At 40.3% G+C, this 9,199-nt stretch overlaps 1 protein-coding gene across 1 annotated transcript in view; it reads right to left on the reverse strand.

The window, feature by feature from the left end:
- LOC311116039 (myosin heavy chain, fast skeletal muscle-like) overlaps positions 1-9,199 on the reverse strand; it is a gene marked incomplete at both ends in the record, with an annotated part of 109,577 nt that overhangs the window by 35,057 nt on the left and 65,321 nt on the right. The gene's annotated exons all lie outside the window — the stretch shown is intronic.

Consider the following 9,199-nt stretch of genomic DNA (forward strand, 5'->3'; position numbering starts at 1 on the left):
TTCACGAGTGTCTTGCTGACATCAAATGTTGGGTGTCTGACAATTTTCTCCAGCTCAATGATGAGAAATCAGAGGTTGATTTTATTCGGTCCCCACCTTGCTAGAACTCAGATTGTAGATAACCTTGGTCACTTGTCCACAAATGTAAAGCCTGCGGCCAGAAACCTTGGTGTCTTCTTTGACCCTTGACCCTAAAGCTTGAGCTGCATGTTAAAATAGGTTGTCCAATCCTGCCTTTATCATCTAAGAAATATAGCTAAAGTCAAGTCTTTTATTTCAGTCACTGATCTGGAAAAACGTATACATGCTTTTATTTCCTCACGCCCAGATTACTTCTGCCAGATGACTTTTATGACGTTTTTGAGCTGAAGACCATTGCGCTACGTTTCAAAAAGCCTACAAAAGTAAAAAAACTGCACTGCTATTTCCTGGAAAATTACGTGTCACATTCATAGGGTATAAGCCAATAGTAACTCACTTCCTGAAATCATGCTTTTGACACAGATGATGAAGCTAGTCATTTGTTGATCTAACTTCATCAGTCTTCCAGCAACAATAATTTTTCTAACTTTAGTCACCTTACTTTGAACTGGTTTCATCCAAATATCATCCAATTCGATAAACAACATGATTTTGACTGTTCAGGGCCTTTAAGTGTTTATTGCCTTTTAACTGTATCATATGATGCCGGATGTTCATTTAAGTTTATAGTTAATGCTAATGCTAATGCTTCTATTTGACAGCTCAAGTGGAGACACTTCAGGCTGAGGAGTGAGTTTCACAGATCCCCCATCTACTACACAAGCAATAACATGAAAAAAGCATTTCATGTATTTGGTAACGTTAGACTTATCCACATTTACCAGAGGGTTCAAATTGCAATGAGTTAGAGGTTAGATAGCGTTGTCACCATATTAAACACATAGCGGAGGCCACAGACTTGTTAGATAGCGTTGTCACCATATTAAACACATAGTGGAGGCCACAGACTTGTTAGATAGGGCTATAAATAGAAACATAATGAAAAATATTTTCTAAATGTTTATATCTTAATTAGCATGAGCTGTGCACTCTTGTACCAGCACGCCATTAAAACAGAAACTATATATTTCATGAGATGCAAAACATTACTCAGTGTCAAATTAATTAGCATGATATTGATTGTTGACTGCACCGAAAGGTTGGAATGAAGGCCGAACAGTCAGACAAAACAGACTAGACACATGCTGTCAGAAGGCAGTTTGTGGAGAAGTGGGCAGTTACCTTCCAGGCTGACTACAAAAAAATAGGATTATGGAGTGCATTGCAGACACAGGCCAATATCTAACAATTTCACAACATATACCCAATGCACACAAATCTAAGTAAGGAATGAATTAAGAATATATACATTTATGGACAAGCGATGTCAGAGCGGCATGGACTAAGATACAGTAGAATAGTATAGAATACAGTATATACTGTACATATGAGATGAGTAATGATATGTAAACATTATTAAAGTGGCTAGTGTTCCATTTCTTACAGTGGCCAGTGATTTCTAGTCTATGTCTATAGGCAGCAGACTCTAATGTGCTAGTGATGGCTGTTTAACAGTCTGATGGCCTTGAGATAGAAGCAGTTTTTCAGTCTCTCGGTCCCAGCTTTGATGCACCTGTACTGACCTGGCCTTCTGGATGATAGCGGGGTGAACAGGCCGTGGCTCGGGTGGTTGATGTCTCTCGGTCCCAGCTTTGATGCACCTGTACTGACCTGGCCTTCTGGATGACAGCGGGGTGAACAGGCCGTGGCTCGGGCGGTTGATGTCCTTGACGATCTTCCTGTGTAAATAGGAAGAGGGAGTTCCTGATGAAAATTTTCTGAAAGAGGAAACATGAACTACCTGAGAAAGGAAGGTTGGCTGGAATTAAAAAGCTATACATACATACATACTATACATACAGTGCCTTCAGAAAGTATTCAGATCCCTTGACTTTTTCCACATTTTGTTACGTTACAGCCTTATTCTAAAATTAATGTAAAAAAATTTTTTCCCTCTCATCAATCTACACACAATACCGGATAATGACGAAGCAAAAACAGGTTTTTAGACATTTTTGCTAATTTAGTAAAAATAGAAAACAGAAATATCACATTTGCAAACACTACCCGTCAAAAGTTTTAGAACATCTACTCATTCAAGGGTTTTTCTCTATTTTTTCTCCCCACATTGTAGAATAATAGTGAAGACATCAAAACTATGAAATAACACATATGGAATCATGTAGTAACCAAAAAAGGGTTAAACAAATCAAAATATATGTTATATTTGAGATTCTTCAGAAAAAATTCCACAAATTAACTTTTAAGAAGGCACACCTGTTAATTGAAATGCATTCCAGGTGACTACCTCATGAAGTTGGTTGAGAGAATGCCAAGAGTGTGCAAAGCTGTTGTCGTATCGAGTGAGTGGTGGCAATTATTGCTGAGTCTGCTCATACTGAATCCTTGATCATAAGTTTATTCAGATCACAAGTTTCAGCATAAGTGACAGGTGACATGACACCCGGAGAGCGACGCCTCAGAATGGCTGCTCGTTCTGCCCTCTCCTTCGTTTTCCCCCCTATTTATAAACAATGATGCTCCCTCTTCTGGCCAATCACCAGTCTCCCCTGTCTACAACACACTTCCTGTCTGTTGTATGTGGCGTTACACCTAAAACATTCCCTCTTGATACTAACATAAACAACATTCCATTTCTTCATGAAAAACATTTAACACCATCATAATCTTAATACACTACACTGTCATCAAGGCAAAGGGTGGCTATTTGAATAATCTCAAATATAAAATATATTTTGATTTGTTTAACACTTTTTTGGTTACTACATGATTCTATATGTGTTATTTCATCGTTTTGATGTCTTCACTATTATTTTACAATGTAGAAAAGGGTAAAAATAAAGAAAAACCCTTGAATGAGTAGGTGTTCTAAAACTTTTGACCGGTAGTGTAAGTATTCAGACCCTTTACTCAGTACTTTGTTGAAGCACCTTTGACAGCAATTACAGTCTTGAGTCTTCTTGGGTATGACGCTACAAGCTTGGCACACCAGTATTTGGGGAGTTTCTCCATTTCTTCTCTGCAGATCCTCTCAAGCTCTGTCAGGTTAGATGGGGAGCGTTGCTGCACAGCTATTTTCAGGTCTCTCCAGAGATGTTCGATCGGGTTCAACTCCGGGCTCTGCCTGGGCCACTGAAGGACATTCAGAGACTTGTCCCGAACCCACTCCTGCGTTGTCTTGGCTGTGTGCTTAGGGTCGTTGTTCTGTTGGAAGGTGAACCTTCGCCCCAGTCTGAGGTCCTCTCTGTACTTTGCTCCGTTCATCTTTGCCTCGATCTTGACTAGTCTCCCAGTCCCTGCTGCTGTAAAACATCCCTACAGCATGATGCTGCCACCACCATGCTTAACCGTAGCGATGGTGCCAGGTTTCCACCAGATGTGACGCTTGTCATTCAGGCCAAAGAGTTAAATCTTGGTTTCAGCAGGCCAGAGAATCTTGTTTCTCATGGTCTGAGAGACTTTAAGTGCCTTTTGGCAAACTCCAAACGCGCTGTCATGTGCTTCCGTCTAGTCACTCTACCATAAAGGCCTGATTGGTGGAGTGTTGCAGAGATGGTTGTCCTTCTGGAAGGTTCTCCCATCTCCACAGAGGAACTCTAGAGCTCTGTCAGAGTTACCATCGGGTTCAATGGGTCTGCATACTTTCCGAAGGCACTGTATATACATACATACATACATACAGTTAAAGTCGGAAGTTTACATACACTTAGGTTGGAGTCATTAAAACTTGTTTTTCAACCACTCCACAAATTTCTTGTTAACAAACTATAGTTTTGGCAAGTCAGTTAGGACATCTACTTTGTGCATGACGCAATTAATTTTTCCAACAATTGTTTACAGACAGATCATTTCACTTATAATTCACTGAATCACAATTCCAGTGGATCAAAGTTTACATACACTAAGTTGACTGCGCCTATAAACAGCTTGGAATATACCAGAAATGATGTCATGGCTTTATAAGCTTCTGATAGGCTAATTGACATCATTTGAGTCAATTTGAGGTGTACCTGTGGATGTATTTCAAGGCCTACCTTCAAACTCAGTGCCTCTTTACTTGACATCATGAGAAAATCAAAAGCAATCAGCCAAGACCTCAGAAAAGAAATTGTAGACCTCCACAAGTATAAACACCATGGGACCACGCAGCCGTCATACCACTCAGGAAGGAGACGTGTTCTGTCTCCTAGAGATTAACGTACTTTGGTGCGAAAAGTGCAAATCCCTCCCAGAACAACGGCAAAGGACCTTGTGAAGATGCTGGAGGAAACAGGTACAAAAGTATCTATATCCACGTTAAAACGAGTCCTATATCGACATAACCTGAAAGGCCGCTCAGCAAGAAAGAAGCCACTGATCCAAAACCGCCATAAAAAAGCCAGACTACGGTTTGCAACTGCACATGGGGACAAAGATCTTACTTTTTGGAGAAATTTCCTCTGGTCTGATGAAACGGAAATAGAACTTTTTGGCCATAATGACCATCGTTATGTTTGGAGGAAAAAGGGGAAAGCTTGCAAGCCGAAGAACACCATCCCAACCGTGAAGCACGGGGGTGGCAGCATCATGCTGTGGGGGTGCTTTGCTGCAGGAGGGACTGGTACACTTCACAAAAGAGATGGCATCATGAGGAAGGGAAATTATGTGGATATATTGAAGCAACATCTCAAGATATCAGTCAGGAAGTTAAAGCTTGGTTGCAAATGAGTCTTCCAAATGGACAATGACCCCAATCTTACTTCCAAAGTTGTGGCAAAATGGCTTAAGGACAACAAAGTCAAGGTATTGAGTGGCCATCACAAAGCCCTGACCTCAATCCTATAGAACATTTGTGGGCAGAACTGAAAAAGCGTGTGCGAGCAAGGAGGCCTACAAACCTGACTCAGTTACACCAGCTCTGTCAGGAGGAATGGGTCAACATTCACCCAACTTATTGTGGGAAGCTTGTGGAAGACTACCCAATATGTTTGACCCAAGTTAAACAATTTAAAGGCAATGCTACTAAATACTAATTGAGTGTATGTAAACTTCTGACACACTGGAAATGTGATGAAAGAAATAAAAGCTGAAATAAATCATTCTCTCTACTATTATTCGGACATTTCACTTTCTTAAAATAAAGTGGTGATCCTAACAGACCTAAGACAGGGAATTTTTACTAGGATTAAATGTCAGGAATTGTGAAAAACAGAGTTTAAATGTATTTGGCTAAGGTGTATGTAAACTTCCGACTTCAATATGCCTACTTAAGAACTCTGATTCCGGTCATTATTGAGATGATTGTGATATTAAAGTTGCCTGTTATTATGACAGTTTGACATAAATCCCTCAGCAGAGGCTCCTATCATCAGGTCTTCAGTCGTCCCAGATATAACAGCTGCCAGAGGTCAAGGCAATTACCACAACAGCAGTTAAACTGGACAACCTTCTACTCAACACCTTCTACTCAACTCATTCCCAGGCAGACAGGAACACTTTCCTTTTACCCCGTTATTTAAATCAATCTTCCAATTGTGCGAATGGATGTGAAGTGTTTCCCTTCTAAACATTGATCATTGGCCTCGAGCCATCTAGTAGATTGGGCTGTCACTTGTCCTTGACTCTTCCAAAGGCTTGGCTAGGACGAGTCCCCTGCTCCCCCTGACCCAATGTGTGGGATTCCCAGTTATATTTATGTTCTCTGTGTGACATGTTCTCTGTGTGACATGTTCTCTACTGTCATTATTTACAGGTGCTAGATGTTAGAGTGGGACGGGGTTTTGCCATTAATTGCCCAGTATTTTCCCTGTGTCCGTGTACACGTCGGCATGCTCTGGGAGGATGAGAGCTGGGACGGTGTGGCCTAATCGCAATTCCATGAACAAGTTTGTGAGTCTAAAAATAAAGCGTTCCTAAAAGAAGAAGGCCATATCCTCTGGTGCACAGCTCAAATGGCAGCAGATCTGCCAACAAAGCAACGAAGCAATGCCAAACTACCTTAGAGATTGCTGTGGAAGCTGGATGTATTTCTGACACTGAACACGGCCATATTGGGCTCGTAACTCATCTGTTGCTTTGGTATGCTTCTTGGAACTCTGGCATCGACTGAATGGGATGAAATTGGAGTGTCAAGAACAGCTCAGCAGCTGGAGAAGTTCACTGACAGGAGGTAATACCTCTTGGAACATTTTGTACGTTTGTCCAAAGATCTGTAAAGCTTGCTAAAAAAAAACACAACAGCTCCCTATTTGATCCAAGTGTTTATCCTTGTACATTTCGGAGATAAATATTATATTTAGCCCTCCATTGACTTCACACTGCATGCTGAAAAGTGAAGACCCCATAACCGATACTGTAAACCACAGAGAGATCCGGTACAGGTCAGCACATTATTTTGACCTTATTAGTCGACCATGAGGTCCTCACATTGCTGACATTGGATTGGCCCCCATAATAGATTGACGGTGAGATCTGAATAAGATGTGAAGGATCCGAGTCCAGCTTGGTTTTTTTGTGGATCCATGCCACAGCATGTGACATGTCATATCCAGATATAGATGTGACTGGCTGTGACATTTTAATGGATTGAATCATGTTAAAAGTGCTGCAGGTGAACCAAGGCTCTTGGGCGTCTCAGGCAAGCTCCTGTCTGTGATGATTAAACTACATTGCGAGCCTGAGTTGTTGAAAGCACCATTAAAATGTCTTGGATCAAGAGTTAATGTCCGATCCTCCCAAGGACCTGCCAAAATATGTTAAATATGTACAATGACAGTTTTATAATGTCAACTGTTTAATGACAGCTTCTACCCCCAAGCCATAAGACTCCTGAACAGCTAATCATGACTACCCGGACTATTTGCATTTACTTATCTATTTTTTACTTAACACTTTTTTTCTTCTCTTAAAACTGCATTGTTGGTTAAGGGCTTGTCAGTAAGCATTTCACTGTAAGGTCTACACCTGTTGTATTCGGCGCATGTGGCAAATAACATTTGATTTGATTTGATTTGACGTCTGGCAGTTAACAGTATCTCAGAGGCCTGCAACTCCTGTTCTGGACAGCCCATCCACATGGTATGCAGGCTCATATTACATCCCAGCACTATGTCCCTCAGATACAAAAACACAGGTCAGATATCATGCCAAATCTTTACACATTAAAATAACTTGAATGTCATAAACTCTTGGTCTGCATGGTGTGAATGTTCTCTCCACCCACAAACATGCCAAGTAAATATCTTCTGTCTAATAACAGTGGCATCGGTGCCAGATTTAGACTGTGTGGAAATGTTGGCAGATATACCAAACAATAAACCTTGGCTGACGTGAAGACGAGAGCACAGTCCAAGAAATGAAAAGGCCTTGATGGTCCTTCCAGATGGTCAGTCCAGTCCAGCCCCCTGCTCAACTAGTGCATTAAGCAGCTCCCCGCTATGGGGCTTCTTGTTGTGCTGGGTGGACACTGCTCACAAAACAAGCAGGGTGTACGCAGGTGAAATGTTCTGAACGTTGCTAATAGAAATGTATTGAATAGAGCTGACATGATTCTCTATTCTATCTGACAGACAGTCGTATCTATTCTTTAAAACACATTTCTGTCTGAACGTTCTGTATGGATTCACCCTATTGAACATTCATTTAGCTGCACCACATCAGACACAAAGAACAACTGTTTGAATGTAGAGGTTTTGAAACAGAAAAGATGTGATCGACATTGAAGGCTGTGAAATGTCTGACTTTAAAGAAGACCTTGCTCAGATACATGTATTAAAGATCATTTTAACCAACGTCTCTGCTGATGGTGGCTCCTTCACAAGTTGCTAGAGCTGTCTTTTAGAAAGATATTAAAACTGTAATGTGAAGGATTGATTAAAATGGAAATGGAAAGTAATCTGTTACTTTATTGTAATTATCCCCTATTAATTTTATAGCAGTTTTATTAAAAACCAGCTGCTAAACGGTTAACTTCAGAGTGTAGTAGAAGTTTGAGGCAGCTATATTGCTGTCAGAAATATGAGTGGATGAGATGATTGAAGCACTGTACTAATGTTATGTAAGCCTTAAGAATCCCACTGGATGGTTTTAGCCAACTGAAATGTGAGACCAATAAAAGCCCCTGCAGCATCTTCAATAGATCAGACTGTAGATAAATAACTACACAGTTGATTGAACACTTTGATGAAGCTGTAATTGAAAGGCTAAATGTTTCTGTTCCAGCTTTTAAATGTTTATTTAATATGGTTTCACCAGGGTGATAAATCACAAGCATGAGGTGACTGAGGACACAGTTCAGATGTGTTGACAAGCAAAATAGAGAAACATGGGTCAAAATACACATATTAAGTTGTTGATAAAGATTAATGTAGCTAAACTAAATAAGGTCAGATTATTATGAAATGTTTTTAGTGGTAGTGGGGTAACATGGACTCCATTACAGTATTTGAGGGGCAATGGTAGTAACATTGGAGTCAATCTGATAACTCAAACTTTTGATACTGTAATCATTATTAGTAATGACATTTCTCACTGATGTTAATTCAATTTAATTCAGAGACAAATATGACATTAAAAAGTCATGTAATGGGAGTGTTAGCGCTCCTGGAAGTTGGTGGCGCTAGTGAGACACAGAAATACAGAGGTCTCTCATCCGATCCATTTCCTTTACCAGAGTGGTCCATAATTAACTTTTGCTTGGTTGGCACTTTCAACCAGATATAAGCAGGCTGAGACCCCAGCATCCATAAGTCAGATCCCTTCCTTCTCTGTGGTAAGACTCTCCGCCTCCTTAGATGTTTCCATTTGTATAATTTTTTTTTGCGCTCAGCATCTGAGTCAGTAGCTAACTGCACTGTTGGAATTGACTTCTGGACGGACTTATTTACATGTCCCTTGTCAGATTTTACAATATGCAATCAAGTGGCATTCATTTAAAATGTTGTTTTGGGGGGAAAAAATTGTTTTTGCTTTAAATGTGTTTTACTTCAAACCTGTAGCTTTTTTTTAGGGTCAAATGTAGTGCTCCTGCTGTTTGTAAATTGAGGGGGTGGTCTAGAATGTAACTGGGTTTTTAGGGGTTTTATTTGAATTCTTGACAGAATGTGTAGTAAAGTGAGTT

The sequence above is a fragment of the Coregonus lavaretus genome (genome assembly GCF_964263955.1).
Source record: "Coregonus lavaretus genome assembly, contig: HAP1_SCAFFOLD_386, whole genome shotgun sequence".
Taxonomy (NCBI): domain Eukaryota; kingdom Metazoa; phylum Chordata; class Actinopteri; order Salmoniformes; family Salmonidae; genus Coregonus; species Coregonus lavaretus.